Genomic DNA, 16,202 nt, shown 5'->3' with positions numbered 1-16,202 from the left:
TCCCCTCCCTCCCTGCCTCCCTCCCTGCCCCACTTGGACCAGTCAGAGTTTTAAAGGGTTGCTCAGGACAGTGACTGCAGCTGGCTGGCCACTGGCTGTGTTGTGGTGTGGGAGCCCCTTTCTTGACAGTTCTTGCCTGCTTGTAGGCTGAGTCATGGACAGATGATGTGGTTACTGAAACCAGCAGCTGCCTCTCTGGGCCCATAACTCTGGTTGGATTCATCCAAACTTAATGCAGGGTTCTAGACCCTGGGAAGGGTCAGCCTTGGAACAATGAGGCTCCAGGCTGTCGGGGTTAAGAGCACGAGTTACACAGATGGGTTAAAATCCCAGGTAAGACACTGACTTCATATCTCAGTTTTCACATCTGTAGAATGGGAACAGTAGCCTTTGTCTTATAGGGAGGGTGGTGGATTAAATGTGATAATACGCAGCAAAGAAGGCATCTGGCCCCATGGTAAACACTCAGTCAGCAGGAGCTATTGGGAATGCTGGAAGGAAGAGGGCATATGCAGGCGTTCTGCTGAAGAAAGTTCTGTGAGGGCTGTGTGTAGTTTGAGCAGTAACACAAGATCTCTGGAGGGGGAGGGTGCCTCCCCTGGCCATCTCGTCCAGCCCCCTGCCTCACGCAGATGTCTTTGTAGGCCACCGGGGGCAGACAGAAGGTGCCGTGTTCCGGAAGTTCCCCAGAGGCGGACTCTGCAGGCTCTCTCTGTGCCCCATCTCCAGCCTTCCTTCTGTGACAGTCAGGGTGGCTTCCTCATGTCCCCCATGCAAAGCCTCTTGCTTGCACACTGCCTGGTGGCCTGTGGCTAGTGTCCCCCAGACCTGAGAAGAGAAGAGCTCTCGTGCCGTCAGCCGACACGGTGGCCCTCCAGAGACAGCGCCTCCCAGATGGGAGCCTTCACAGTTCCCCGTTTCAGCGAATTACAGGAAGTCAAAGATGACAGAGTCTGCAGTGTGGAGCCAAGAACTCACTCGAAAATATCTCTTAAGCCTTTCCCAAGTTCCTGGAAATTGACGAGTGTTTCCAAGACTCAGCCTTTGGGACTGGGCCAGACTGGGCCCTGCCTTCCTCTCCAGCACCCCTCCTGAACCTGCGAGCGCCACCCCATGCCCTGAGCCTGCCTCACCGTGGCTCTTCACCACCCCCCGGGCCCATGACTCTGGGCTCTTCGATGTGCCCCCCCTCCCCCGCCCCGGCCCCCGGCACCTGCAGATGCGGCAGAATGGGAAGGGGGAGGTTGGGGCGAGACTTCCCATCTTTGCTCCAGATGACTCACCACCTGCCTTCGTTTTTCTCTTCCCATCGTTACGTAAGCCTGGCTCCAGGATTAAAAATACTCTGCTGACTACCCCGTCCATCTGTCATTCTCTCGATCATATATATATATATATATATATATATATATATATATATGTGTGTGTGTGTGTGTGTATGATCTTATTTTTTAAAATATTTCAGAAAGAGCACTTCCATCATTCATATTGTATTAGAGGTGGGTTTCCGAGTCAGCGCTGGCTTCCTCCAGAGCAGCTGTCCTGAGGGAGCCAGATTTCCCCAAGCCTCTAGGATTGCAGTTTGGTTCGTGCCTTTACTGTCCTTCAGGCCTGCCTCAGTTCAGAGGTCTGTCTTCCGAGCATTCAGTACTTCCTCGGGTCAGCTTGTTGGCCCTTCCCACAGTCCGGGCTGGCATTTATGACATGGGGTTGTCCTCCTCTCCAGCCTGGGAGTTGGAGGAGGGGGTGAGCCGGGTCACTTAACTTGGGGGTCTGGTGGTAGATGGCCTGAGTCCAGTCATCAGGACGGGGACCCCTGCTCCCTGTTCTGCCCTCATCTCATGAACCTGCTCCTCTGTCCATGTACCAGAATCTTCCCTGGCCTGATAGAGAAAAGGGGCAAGAGTTGAGCTCTGTTCTTGTTGCCACAGAATCTGAGGGCTCTCCGGAGCCGGGGGGACGACCTCTTGTGCTTGGAAACTCACTCATCATTTGCTCATTTGATACATGCTTCTTGGCGGTTACCATGTGCTTGGTGGGTCAGACAGACTGTACCTGTCAAGAGGGTGCAGCCCAAGTAGACGAGATAGCTTCATGAGGACAAGAGAATTTAGTGTCACTGATTGAGCGACAGGTCCTAGCCAGGGTCCTGTCTCGGCTGGATGTCAGTTATGCGACATCCATCAGAGCTCCCAGAGCCTCGCTGTCCCCATCTGTGCAATTGGTATGACAAATTCCATCTCCCGGGACTGACACAGCATTCATGGGAATGGAAGTGCCTTGGGGGCAGCTGCAGTGAGCAGAACTCGTCATTCGACGTGCATGCGTGCTTTCAAAGCCGGAGATGCCTGTCGGAAATACAAGATGGCTATGGGAGCAGCCTCCCTTCTGACCACTGCCTCCAGCCACACCTCCTTTGATCCATGATCCGCCCTCTGTAGGGGCCACCGACTGATCTCTCCCCGCTGGTCATACAGCCGCCAGTTTCAATATCTCAGGATGACGCTGGAACCCTCTTCCCCGGCGTCTTCTTGGGACTGCTCCTGGTCCGGTGATTATGTCTCTGTGTCTCAGTTTCCTCATCTGTATAATGGGCCCATGAGAGTACACCTCAAAGACCATAAACCAGCAAGCACATGAAGAGCACATAGAACAAGGTCTGGCACATGGGAGAATGGCCAAATGGCCCAAAGGATTTGTTTCTAGTAGTAGTTGTGGCAGCTGCTGGTCCTCTGTGCCTTTCACAATGCTGTTTCCGGTGCCTGGAATATTCTGTTTCCACTACCTCCCCACCCCCCCAATCTGTCAACTCCCACCTGCTGCAAGGTTTGTTTTAAAAATTTTTTTCTTAATGTTTATTCATTTTTGAGAGACAGAGCGCAAACAGGGGAGGAGCAGAGAGAGAGGGAGACACAGAATCCGAAGCAGGCTCCAGGCTCAGAGCTGTCAGCACAGAGCCCGACGCGGGGCTCGAACTCACGGGCTATGAGATCATGACCTGAGCTGAAGTCAGATGCTTAACCAACTGAGCCACCCAGGTGCCCAGCAAGGTTTGTTTTAAAAAGTAAGTAAGCCTGTCGGGGCACCTGGGTGGCTCAGTCGGTTAAGTGTCCAACTTCGGCTCAGGTCATAATCTCATGGTTTGTGAGTTTGAGCCCTGTATAAAGCTCTGTGCTGACAGCTGGGAGCCTGGAGCCTGCTTTGGATTCTGTGTCTCCTCTCTCTGCCCCTCCCCTGCTCATCCTCTGTCTCACTATCTGTCTTAAAAATAAGTAAACATTAAAAAAAAAAAAAAAAAAAAGTAAGCCTGTCCTGGTCCTGGCCTTTGTTTTTGGTTTTTTTTCTTAACATAGTTTAGTTTTTCTTTTTTTTTTCAATGTTTATTTATTTTTGGGACAGAGAGAGACAGAGCATGAACGGGGGAGGGGCAGAGAGAGAGGGAGACACAGAATCGGAAACAGGCTCCAGGCTCTGAGCCATCAGCCCAGAGCCCGACGCGGGGCTTGAACTCACGGACCGCGAGATCGTGACCTGGCTGAAGTCGGACGCTTAACCGACTGCGCCACCCAGGCGCCCAACATATTTTAGTTTTTAAAAACTTTTAAAACTTATTTATTGTTTAATTCACATCCAAGTTAGTTAGCAGATGGTGCAACAATGATTTCAGGAGTAGATTCCTTCATGTCCCTTCCCCATTTAGCCCATCTCCCCTTATACAACCCCTCCAGCGACCCTCTGTTTGTTCTCCATATTTAAGAGTCTCATATTTGGTCCCCCTCCCTGTTTTTATATTATTTTTGCTTCCCTTCCCTATGTTCATCTGTTTTGTATCTTAAGTTCCTCATAGGAGTGAAGTCATAGGATATTTGTCTATTTGTCTTCCTTTGACTAATTTCGCTTAACATAATACCCTCCAGTTCCATCCACGTAGTTGTGAATGGCAAGATTTCATTCTTTTTGATTGCCGAGTGGTACTTCTTGTGTATAGATACCACATCTTCTTTATCCATTCATCCATCGATGGACATTAGGGCTCTTTCCATACTTTGGCTGTTGTCGATAGCGCTGCTATAAACATCGGGGTGCATGTGTCCCTTCGAAACAGCACACCTGTATCCCGTGGATAAATGCCTAGTAGTGCAATTGCTGGGTCGCAGGGTAGTTCTACTTTTAGTTGTTTGAGGAACCTCCATCCTGTTTCCCAGAGTGGCTGCAGGTCCTGGCCTTGTGACGCCGTGGTTCTCAGACACCCAGGCCCTCGCCCTCCTCTGGCTCTGCTTCTTCCACAGCTGCTGCGCATCTTGGTTTCTCAGCACGCTGTCTTTGACAAATACGTGTCGAGGACCTGTCACACGCCAGGCCCCCACCCCTCTTCCTCACTTCCCCTTTATCTGGCACTTACTGTGGGCCTGTCATCGTTTCCTTTTTGGCAAGCCTGGGTTGAACCGTGTCTCCCTCCCTTCTAATGGCACCACCGGGCTCTGTGAGCTCCTACTATGGGCCAGGTGATGGATCAGTGACCCCTCCCAGTCATCCCAAGAGAGATTGTGCCCACTGCAAAGGCGAGGACAATGAAGGCCAGTGGATCCCCGCCACATCCCCCAGGGCAAGACGCTCCCTTACTTTGGCTTCAGGATCATGACGGGCCCCCTGTCTGAATGCTCTTGACCTCCCAACCCTGGTGTGCCTAGACTTGCCTTCTCCATCCGGTCCCAAACTGAAAGGCTGGCAGGCACCCAGCTCCATGGCCCCGGGCAGGGCAGACCAGGCTGCTGTCACTCTGTCTCCGCCTAAGCCATGCGTCTATCCTTCCAGTGATATGCCCTCCAAAGCAGGACCTGCACCCTGGTGAATCTGAGGGTGGTCACCGAGCACGGGGACTTCTGCTCTGAACTAGCATGACACAGATGTCCTCTGGCTGCCCGCGCAGGGCTGGCCTCAGCCTAGCGGCAAGGGCCGGCAGGGAAAGCAGGAGAAAGGGAGGAAAATTGCTTTTTTGCTGCCCCAACTCTAATCGCCTCCAGGCTGGTGTATAATCAATAAAATATCAGAGCCTGTGATGGGCCTGTGCGCTCGTGTCCCCGGGAAGACCCAGCCTCTGTCTTGACTCAGTCCCAGTCCACTCTGTGATTGTTACCTGGGGCGGGGGGGGGGGGACGCTCATGAAGCCGCTCAGATGTGCCCCCCGCATGCACGTTCCCTCCCCGTGCACACAGAGCCACGCTCACACACACACACAGACGCGGCCTGCTCACAGGTCCTCCCACAGACCCACCGCGGACCCGGAGACGCGCTCGCTTGCTCGGCTCGCAGACCCTTCTCACCCCGGCCCTCGCGGATGCACATCCGTTCTTAAACACGGAACCGCTTAAGGCTCTTCCCTTTGTCCTTAGTTCTGTCTCCCTCTCTTTCCAGCGTTCTCTCTCTCTCTCTCTCTCTCTGTTGGAGATGAGGGGGATTTGGAAGCAGCATCTCTTTGTCTCTGGCTGGCGGCATCCGCACACACACGCGCCCCCCTCGCACAGATGTACAGGCCTCTCGATCGGGCTCTGATCTGCGGGGTGGCCAGTGAGGGCTTCCAGGAGGTGGTCCGGTTCAGACGCCTGGCAGACAGCCGTGGTGTCAGGATGTCTGACAATAGAAACAACAATACCCAGAGCAGAAACGCTGGCTTTCGCGTAGAAGGCAGGCGCGCTGTGGGGACTCCGAGCAGACTCACCCAGCCAGCCTCCCTCGGTTTGCGCCTGCGGCTCCGGCACTTACAGGCCGTGCAGCTTTGGGCAACTTGCATAACCTCTCCGCGCCTGGGTTTTACCGTTGGTAAAATGGGAGTATGTCAGCACCCACGTCACGGGACGGTCAGGAGTTAAATGGATTACTTAGAATGCTTAGCACACAGGACGCGTTAGCTGCCGTTCTGTTACTCCGTACTAGGCACTGGGACGAGGGCCAGATCTCTATTATCATATTTAATTTTCCTGTCAACCCTGTGAAGACGTTGCCCCATGGAGATTAAATGACCACATGCTTGTTAATGGAGGAGCTGGGCCTAGAACTCGGCTCACAGATTCCTAAGCTTTATACTCTGCTGGTCCCCCGTGCATGGCAGCTCTCCTTTCCAGAGGCAGAATCTGGGGTCCGGGGAGGGAGGACAGCCTTGCAGAAGGACAGACACAAAACATAGGAGGAGCTAAGACCCCTCCCGTTGGAAGCTCTAGGCAGATGGCAAAGCTGGGAAGCTCTTCCCTGCCTCGGGGGGGGGCGCTATTCCCTCTGCTGACATGCTTTCCCCCTACTCCCCTACTTGGCCAACTCCTGCCCGTTCTCTAAATCTCACAAGTCACAGGGAAACCTTCCTTTGCTCCCAGGCCGGGTGAGATCCCTCAGGTAGAGCGCCACCTACCCTCCTCCCCCCTGCACCCTCCCAAGTCGTAGTTAAGCAGTATCTCTACCATTGCACCTGCTGCACCCCGCCCCGCCCCCGCCCTTCAGCTCTAAGCTCCAGAGGGTGGCAACCATGTCTGTTTTTTGACCCCTGCAGCCCCGATGCCTAGTGCAGTGCCTGGCACATCGTGGGTGCTCCGTTAGGACTTACCAGTGAGTGGATATACTACGGGATAGATTTAAGATTATTTGTACCGTGATGACTGTTTGGCAACAGCTAATTTCCAACATTAGTAAAGTCACTGAGACCAGAATAGCAGACGCATTCCACTTTAAATATAAACCTCTATGGAGACGACTCTCAGCCTGCACCTCCGGCAGAGACTCTTGTCTTGAGTTCTAATCTGGATCTTCGACTGCCCCCTGCACGTCCGACCCAGGATATCTTGGCTGAAAAAGGTCTCAAAACGCTTTGCTGGCTCTCCCGCTTCGGTCACTGGTCTGTGTTTTGTCTTTCGGGCATCCCAATCCAAACCTGGGCTGAGCCTGGTCTCCCCAGGCCCCCGGATGGTTTGTAGGGTGGCGAACGAGTGACCCTGAACCACAGGGCTCTCCTTCCAGGGTCTGCCATGAACTTTCATTGTGGGGAGGTGGGGTGCATGGGGCAGAACGCGGCGATGCCAAGCGGCAGGGAGTGGCTGGGAGCCCCGCGGACTCCCCGAGGGACTGGTTAGTATTCCACGAAGAGGCTGGGGTCTGGGCGGGACCACGAGGCCACAGCATGGACGGCCGCTGCCGCCGAGCGGACAAAAGGGTCGGCCGCCGGAGGCAAAGACCACCAGGATTGCAAAGGCCCAGGCAGGGATGGCGTTCATTTGTTTTTCTATAATTTATGATCTTGCTACATCCAAAAACGATACGACGTCACTTGCTACAAATATACTGGTAAATGCCTACAGGGAGATTGAAAATAGATGGCTGGAGATCAGCAAGCAAATAGATGGAGGGGAGGAAAATGGCATCAGCCGCAGAAGCATCGTCTCCCGTTTGAACAGTGCTTGCGGCTTCCTGTCGTGACGGTCCTGGCCTCATTTGACCTCTACCGTGTCCTTTCATTCTGCAGACGGCCAGGGAGGCAAAGCCACCCATCCAAAGTCACTCAGCTGGCCAGTGTCAGGGAGAGGGGCAGTGGCCCCGGCAGAAGGCCCAGATGAGGCTGTCCCAAGAGTGTCCCTCCCCCTACTTTTGCAGCATCCCCTCCCAGCTCCCCCTGCAGACCCCCAACCCCGCCTCTGCTTTGCAGAAACATCCTGCATCTTTGTCCACCCGGAGCACCCTGTACACAGGGACCAGATTCATCTAACCTCAACCATGGGCCTGCGACCCCACTGCTGCCTGGGTTCGAAACCCAGCAGCTCTCCATCTGCAGAAGCATCCACACGCCCCATGCCAACACTGCCCACGTCCCTCTCTGCCCAACCTGGAGGGTCAGCCCCAGGTCCTGTTCCCCTGCCTTTCCCACCAGGAAGCAGTCACAGTGGAGACTGAGCTCCTTGCAGTTCTAGACCTCCCCTCCTCATGCACCTTTCCGCTCGGACAGGGAACCTAGCAGAGTGGTCAGGCGCACGGACCCTGGAGCCAGATGGCCTGTGTTCCAACTCCAGGTCTGCTACCTTAGCTGTGCCACCCTGGACAAGTCCCGTCCCCTCCCTGCTCCTTGGTTTCCTCATCTGTCAAATGGCCTCCCTTATAGGCACCTCTTTGGAAGGTGGTCGTGAGGATTCGGGGGGCAAGTAACGCACGCCAGGGGCATAGAGTCGTGCCTGGCCCTACCCGGTGCTGTGAGTATGAGCTATGCCCGTTGTTCACCCCTGTCTCCCGGCTTGGGCCCCCTGGCAGCCTCCGCCACCACATCGGCCACCGAAACCCCAAACATCCTTAGGAAACATTCCGGGGGGACCTCTTCTCCCCTTTCCGTGATGCCCTCTGCTTACGGGGATGGCTCCAGCTATGTATTTCCCACAGTCTGAGAATTGGTTTGAATCCTAGGATGCTGCCTTTGATCAAGTGGGTTTTCTCTGCCTTTCAAGAGAGTGTCTTAATACCCACCAAGATGGTGAACTCCCAGGACAGGGACCCTCTCTTATCTTCCCGTGAGAGTCATAGCAGGTGCTTCGCAAACCCCTGTCAGGCTTACATTTTATAACATATGCCCCCTTCTGCCCTGGCAAATCCTTCCGCTCACTCCCAGAGGGGGATGCTCTGGCCCGGGGGTGTGGAGACATTGGACAGTCTCCCAAAGGCATGTCATAGATATGTCGCTATGAGCCAGGTGACACAGTGGGGCCAGGCGGGGGTAGGGAAAGGGACCGCCAGCCCAGTCAGATGGCAGGAGGGTAGCTTCCCAGACCTAGAGGGTAATCACGGGCCAGCGAGTGGGACCAAGGCCATCCAGGATAGGTTGTCTCTGCTAAGGTCAAGAGCGGCCATGGGAGCTGGGCACCAGGAGGCTGACAAGAGGCCACAGAACTGGGAAGGAGGAAACAAGATGGTCATTTCCTATTGTTGCAATCATTTTTCTTGCTTCATTCATGCCGGGCATTCTAGTACCTCAACCAGCCCCCTCCTGTCTTCCCTCTTGCTTACTAAGCAGTCCTCAGCCGCAGCCCCCGGCCTGTACCCACTGGCTGCTTTCCTTGGGCAAACACTTGACTTTTCCAGCCCCACCTACACAGAGGGACCAACAGTATCCTTCATGGCATCCTGGTGGCGAACGTGATGTAAAACACCGGTTCCCAGACCTAGCCGGGCAGGGGAAACACCCCAGGGGTTACCTACCAAGGCAGGTACCGGGCCCCACCTCAGTTCAAGGATGCTCATCAATCTGTAGTTTAAAAGAAATCCACAGGGGCGCCTGGGTGGCGCAGTCGGTTAAGCGTCCGACTTCAGCCAGGTCACGATCTCGCGGTCCGGGAGTTCGAGCCCCGCGTCAGGCTCTGGGCTGATGGCTCAGAGCCTGGAGCCTGTTTCCGATTCTGTGTCTCCCTCTCTCTCTGCCCCTCCCCCGTTCATGCTCTGTCTCTCTCTGTCCCCAAAATAAATAAACGTTGAAAAAAAAAATTAAAAAAATAAATAAATAAAAGAAATCCACAGGTACTCCAATGTAGCTGGTTCAGAGACGACATTTGAGAACCACTTAAAAAAACATGTCAAGGTAATAATTGAGATGAATATCATCCCTTCTTTACTATTTTCCCTCCTTCCTAATTAATAGGGAGGGTTGCCAGGCTTAATTAAGGAAAATTCCCCAATACCCAAGGGTTTGACAGAATTCCTGCTGTTAAGGATACCTGCTCCATCGGACCAGGGCCACAGCAGGTCCTGGCAAGGCCCTCGGAAGATTCTTGTCGCCCCCAGAGTTGAGTCTGCAGGTATTGGGAGGGAGGGTAGGAAATGAGCTTCTGGAAACAACATTTGCCCCTCTTCAATGTAGAGCTGGCCATGATTTCTTTCTACCCTATATATTTGCTAAAAAATTCTCATTGATTCAACAAGCACGGAGCGTCTCTTAGGCACCAGGCGCAGTGAGGAACCTGTTAGCAACCCAGAGAGTAAAAAGCAAACACATAGTCAGTCCCTGCCCTACAGTCCAGTGGGTGAGACAGAGCCACAGAAAACAGATCATGGAACGAAAGCAAGCGACAGATCCTGCCAGAACAGGCTAGAGGCCTGGGGGGGGGAGGGGTTCCACAAGAGGGAAGGTTGGCCTTAGACTAGAGCTCTTTTATTAAGTTTCACAGAGGAGGTGCCGTTCGGGCAGATGTGTTAGCATACTGGTGGCAGGCATGGCCTCTGGAGCGGGCGCTGGCTTTAAATCCCAGCGCTATTGGCTGTGTGTCCTTCAGCAAGTTACTCAACCTTTCTGTTCCGGGAGTTCCTCGGCTATCAAATGAGGATGATCATTTTCTTCATTTTTTATTGTTTTTAATTTTAATTTTTTGAATGATTATTTATTTTGAAGGAGAGACAGAGCGTGAGCGGGGGAGGGGGAGAGAGAGAGAGAGAGAGAGAGAGAGAGAGAGAATCCCAATTGGGCTCCAGGTTCCGAGCTGTCAGCACAGAGCCCGACGCGGGGCTCGAACTCACGAGCCGAGAGATCATGACCTGAGCCGAAGTCGGCGGCTTAAACCCACTGAGCCACCCAGGCGCCCCGGTTTACTTCATTTTTTTTTTTAAAGGACCGTTGTGAATAGTAGATAAGTTAATGTATGTCAGATACTCAGAACGGTGCCTGGCACATAGGAATTTTTTAAAAATGCACGCGCACATGCACTATTGTTATCAGGGGGAAGGGGGAGATCACGTGGAAAGGCACCGTGGTCGCTCACTGGCCACTCACCCGAGTCTCCCCCAGCCCTCCCACCCCGCCAAAGGCCCTTATGCTGGACAGAGCTCTTTCACCCCAGCGTTTCATCCGATCCGGCCAAGGGCAGGCTCTAGATCGGACTGCCTGGTGAGTAGCGGACATCCGGCTCGTTCCGGGCTCTACGGACCCTTGGATCACCGTCGGACGTTTGGAGAACTTCCAGTCCCGCATGCTCTGTGTCTCCGGGGGGAAAACCCCAGAAATCTCTTTTTCCCCTCTTTGCAACCAGGGAGCTGGCAGGTGAGCTGGGCTCCGCCGGCCAAACCCACCGGTCCAGACTCTCATGAGAAGTGAGAGAATCGGGAAAGAAGACGCTCTGTCAAGGCTGCTGGCTCCGGGGGCGGCAGGGGTAACGGTGGGATCCCTGGGGCAGAAGCGGTAACCACGCTGGGGCCAGCAGCAGGGGGCTGGAGCCGAAAGGCAAGTTCTCAGCCACGGTGTAACCAGCAGGGTGTGCCTGGCGGTGGCATCAGCTACGGAGGTGGCTTTCTCGCCAGGCTGAGCTCCGGGGCGTGGTTTTGGAAGCACAACCCCAAACTGCTTCTGGTCACGCTTTGGATGAGCATCTTTTCCGCTCAAACATCCAGAACCAGCTTCTGGTGCTGTTGCAGCTAAGAGCCCTCTGAACACAGCTGTGCCACTTCCTGGCTGTGTGTCCTTAGACACGCGACTCAACCATTCTGTGCCTTCGATCCCCCCCTCTAGAAAATAAACGCTAACAGGAGCTGCCCTACAGTCTTGTTACTAAGATCCAATGAGACACGCCGCGCATTCCCCGGCACGCGTCTTCAGCCCGCTGTCAAGATTAGCTATTATTTTCACTAAATCTGAGAAAGATGAGGAGAATACCTTTGTTCCAGAAAGAGGCAGAGAGGACCGAAGCGACTTATGCGGAGGCCCCAAAGTGAGCAAGGGAGGAGGTCTCTGGCCTCCCAAACCCAGAGGCTTGCCTTTCTCCCGCAGAAGCGAGTACATGTGTACGTGTGTGTGTGCGTGTGTGCACGTTCTTCATTGCATAAAGCCGCTGTATTATGTGGGCTGTCAGATATCCTATTAAAAAGCAAAGTGGAGAAAACAGTGAGCAGTCTTCCTCTGCCTGTGCCTCCACTGATTACAAAATTAAATTAAGCTTCGTGGCTTGCTGGGGCTGTTTGATGGGGATACAATGAATTGCTCTTTGCCTCCTCGCAAGAAGTCCCAGAGAACAGTGCTGTGGGAGCTCGGCCCAAGACACTATTTCTTCCTTCCAATGCCCAGGGGGCAGAGCCTTCCTCTCTCCAGAAATGTTAAGCCCCTGAACCAGACTGCCTTTTTATTAGGTTAATAAAACACCAGGCCCATCAAGTCTCGGGCTCGTAAAGGTCAGTGAGTCACGTCTGAGTGCAGGGGAGAGCTAGTAGGGCAGCGGCCTGCTCCCCGGGGCTGCTGGGAGGGAGGAAGCCCTCCCCCCGGGCCAGCGCGGACGCGGGTGCCGGGACAAAAGACGCAGCCACGATGGCAAGATGGACGGAGATCCTCGTGCGCCATTCGGGTTTCGTGGGCGGCAGCCGAGCCGGGTCCCCGGGGAAGGGTCAGGCCCAGGAGGTGGCTGACAAAGTCAGAGCCGGCAGGAGCATGGGAGACAGGGAGGCAGACGGGCAGGGGAATTACACCAGGGCAGCGGCACTCAGAGACTTGGTTGTTGCGCAGCTTGGTGGGCAGAAGCAGGATCCGGGAGTCGCGGGGGGCTGGGTCCGGATCCTGCCGGTCCATCAACTTCCGCTCACCTTTAGGTTTCGGTTCCCTGCTGCGGTGTCACACGCCACCCCAAAACTTAGTGGCTTAAAACTGCCACGCCCATTTGTCTCTCAAAGGTCTGTGAGCCGCCCGGGCTCTGCGGAGCGGTTCTCTGGCCCCACGCGGTGTCGGTTGGGCTGCGGTCCCCCGAGGCGGCTCGAAGTTCGGCGAGCACTGTTACCTGAAAGGCCTCTCCCACGTACCTCTCCCCGTAGCTCGGGCTGAGTGTCAGTGGCAGAAACAGAAGCTGCACGCGTTGGAGGGCCCCGTCTTCGAAACGCCCCCGCATCCCTTGTGCTGCATTCTGTTGGTCAAAATAGGGCAAGGGCCAGAACTGAGGGGACAGGAAATAGACTTTGCCTATCTAGAAGAGCAAGAAGGAACGAGAGGCCGTCTTTAATCCTCATGCTACTCAACACCTAGCTCACTGGGCTCCAGCCTCACCGGCCTCCCTCAGTTCCCCCACGATGCCAAGCTCTTCCTACCTCAGGGCCTTTGCACATGCTGTTCACTCTACCCGGAGTTAGCCACGCTTTGTCTGACTGGCTCTTTCTCCTTCCTCAGATGTCAGCAAGAATGATTTTCTCATTTAGTCAGTCAGCAAATACTTACTGTGTGCCTACTAGGCGTGAGGGCCAGTCTAGGCCCTGGTAAGAATAGATCCTGTGTTACTCTCCACTTTAGCAACCTCTCTCACTCCTCGCTTTAATCAAAGCCTATAGTTACCTGGTTTCTTTTGTTTTTTTCCTGCTCCTTATCTATATCTTCCACTAGAACGAGGGCAGATCTATCTGGCTCACTGTGGTTTCCCTTAGCACAGGGCCCAACGCAGAGTAAGCACTCGACAAAACATGCACTCAATGAATGAATGCTACCTACAGAGGCACGTGGCCTTGGTCAAGTGGCTTGCACGTGACTTGGTCCCAGGTTCAAGGCCCTGGTGATGTAGGGCAGACATAAGGGTGGTGTCTTTGGCAGCTGTGAGACTTGGCTTCACCACGACGTGCTGTGTGACCTCTGGAAAGTCGCTTCCCCTCTCTGGGCCTCAGCTTTCAGAAGAAAACCACAACTACTGCCCTTCCGATTTTCCGGGGCAGCTAGGAGTGAAGGCAACACCATGGCACAGCACCGCAGGCACCCAGTGCTGCGTGACCTTGGCTGTCAGAGGCTGGCGGGGACGCTGCGCGTGGGAGGCGGGGTCGGGGGGCCCGCTCTTCCTTCGGCAAGGCTAGCTCCGGGGTGGGAGGCGCGAGCCGGCACTCCCCACCAGGGTCTGCGCCCGCCTCCCAGGCCCCCTGTTGGTCCTCAGAGCTGACAGCGATGTTTGCGCGCCCAGAGGGGTGAGATACTCTGCCTGAGAATCCTCGTCCCTTCTTCCAGCCGGGACTTGGCTCTCCTCCTTGGCGGGCACGCCAGCCTTAGGCGCTAAGGCCGCTTACCTCCTCCACCCGCGTGTGTAAATGTTAAGTGCCGCCGAGGGCAAACACGTTCAGGAAGCCCCGGCTGCCTTTTCATTTACCTTCCCCTCCGGGTGGGCAGAGATCCGACAGCCCAGGAGATGGGATGCTAATTTCGGCCCGGGTCTGCACAAGATAGCAATGCCCCCGTGGCCTGCAGAGGAGGAGCGGGGACAGAGCCGGTGCTCTGGGGAGCAGAAGGAACCCCGCCTAGGAGGACTAGGCTTGGGGCATGCACCTCAATCCAGGGACCCTTTCCCAAGCCCTACAAAGACATCTACAAGAGACGTGTCCTCTTGTTGGGATGAGCGCTGGGTGTTGTATGGAAACCAATTTGACAATAAATTCTATTTAAAAAAGAGAGAGAGAGAGAGAGAGAGAGAGAGAGAGAGAGAGAAGTGTCCTCCTGTGGGCCGTGACAGTTTCTCTTGAGTACGGTCCTCACACGTTTACACGCGTTATGTCAGCCGACCCTCCCCACCATCCTTTGGGGTTGTCACACACCTGGGCTGACGGGGACACCGAGGCCCCTGTGCCCAAGGGCTGGAAGACGGCAGTGACTCTTCCTCCAATGCTCTTCGCCCCACACCACGTGCACGGATGCAAGAGGCAGTACAGGCAGAAAAAATATGGCTAGGGAGAGAGATTAAAAAAATTTTTTTTTAATGTTTATTTATTTTTGAGAGAGAGACAGGGACAGAGTGCAAGCCGGGGAGGGGCAGACAGAGAGAGGGAGACACAGAATCTGACGCAGGCTCCAGGCTCTGAGCTGTCAGCACAGAGCCCGATGCGGGGCTCGAACTCACTAGCTGCGAGATCATGACCTGAGCCGAAGTCGAGGCTTAACCGACTGAGCCACCCAGGCGCCCCTAGGGAGAGAGATTTTAGATAAATGCCTCATAACTGACTATTTGGGTGAACCAGGCGGCCCGGGAAATGAACATTCTAGAATGCCCCTCTGGAGCTGGGAGTCCAGGGAAACACATTCAGGAAGCAAGGACAAGGTGGCATAATGCACGGGAGAGTGTCTTATAGCCTGTAAGGGCCTCACACAGGAAGGTGTGTTATTCTTAAGACCAGTAAGTTCTCCGCAAACAACACTTCAAAGGTCAGCGTGGGAAGGGAATTCTTTCTGAATCCTTGCCGCCCGTGACTCTGTGCCTGTGGGTCTCCGTCCGTCCCCGCGTGTGCGCATCTTTCCCACGTGTCTGTGCCCCTCTCTCTGGCGGCCCTCGACTCTTGCCTCCTCCGTCTGTCCGACTCACCTCCGATCTGTCCTGTCTGCTCTCTGTCTGTCCTTCCTCTCCCCAGGCCCCTCACCATTTCTCCTGCCAGATGCTGTTTCCGAGTCCGCGCACAGGTTTCTCCTGTCCCGAGTGATTTATGGGCGTGGCTCAGCCCAGGAAACGCTGAGTGGAGTCGGGGCTGATCCCGGAGCGGGTCCCTGGGAAGCAAGCTCCGCCCTCGGTCCCCGGGCAACTGTGCTCTGTTGTCGCTGCTTTCTCCTGGCGGTCGGGCCCCCCACTGCTGGTCCTCCAAGACCAAGACCAAGACCGATGGCCAGGCTTGGAGCGGCCCCCTCCCTGGAGGTCCCTGCTCTGTCTCTCTGAGCCACAGCTGTACCTCTGCCTCTGCCTCCGTGTGTCTCTGCTCCCAGTGTAGTTTCTGTCCCTCTCCGTCACTGAGTGTCTCTCTCCAGAAGCCCAGCCCCATCTCTGAGCTGCCACCTCCCCTCTCCCCCACACACCTGCCTCTCTGTCTGTGCCTCTCGTCGTTACCTCTGTTCTTGTCCTCCCCGATTCGGCATGCAGCACTTAAGTGTCGCCAAGGGTGGCAAAGACAACCTGCGAGCGTGTTCTCCAAGGCAGATTACCCTCAGACAGCTCGGGACCTAATCTGGGACCTTGGGCCACGCTGCCCCCACCCCTGCCCCGCCTTGTGTTTCATGTCACATCGAGGAAGTTTCCTGAACTCCCGGTGACACGGCTGTCAGGGCCTGACTTACCAGGAGAGCATGAATAATTAAAAGCTGTAGCTGAGGCTTGTTCCGATTTAAACTGTATTAGTGTTGCCAACTGTCCTGACCCATTTAATATTCATGCCATTCTTGGCTCTTTTAAAGAGACGGGAGTTTGCTACCTGATTTAAATTGTGCCTGT

The sequence above is a fragment of the Lynx canadensis genome, chromosome C1, assembly GCF_007474595.2.
Source record: "Lynx canadensis isolate LIC74 chromosome C1, mLynCan4.pri.v2, whole genome shotgun sequence".
Taxonomy (NCBI): Eukaryota; Metazoa; Chordata; class Mammalia; order Carnivora; family Felidae; genus Lynx; species Lynx canadensis.
The sequence above is the reverse complement of the archived record's forward strand: the minus strand, read 5'-3'. Positions refer to the sequence as shown.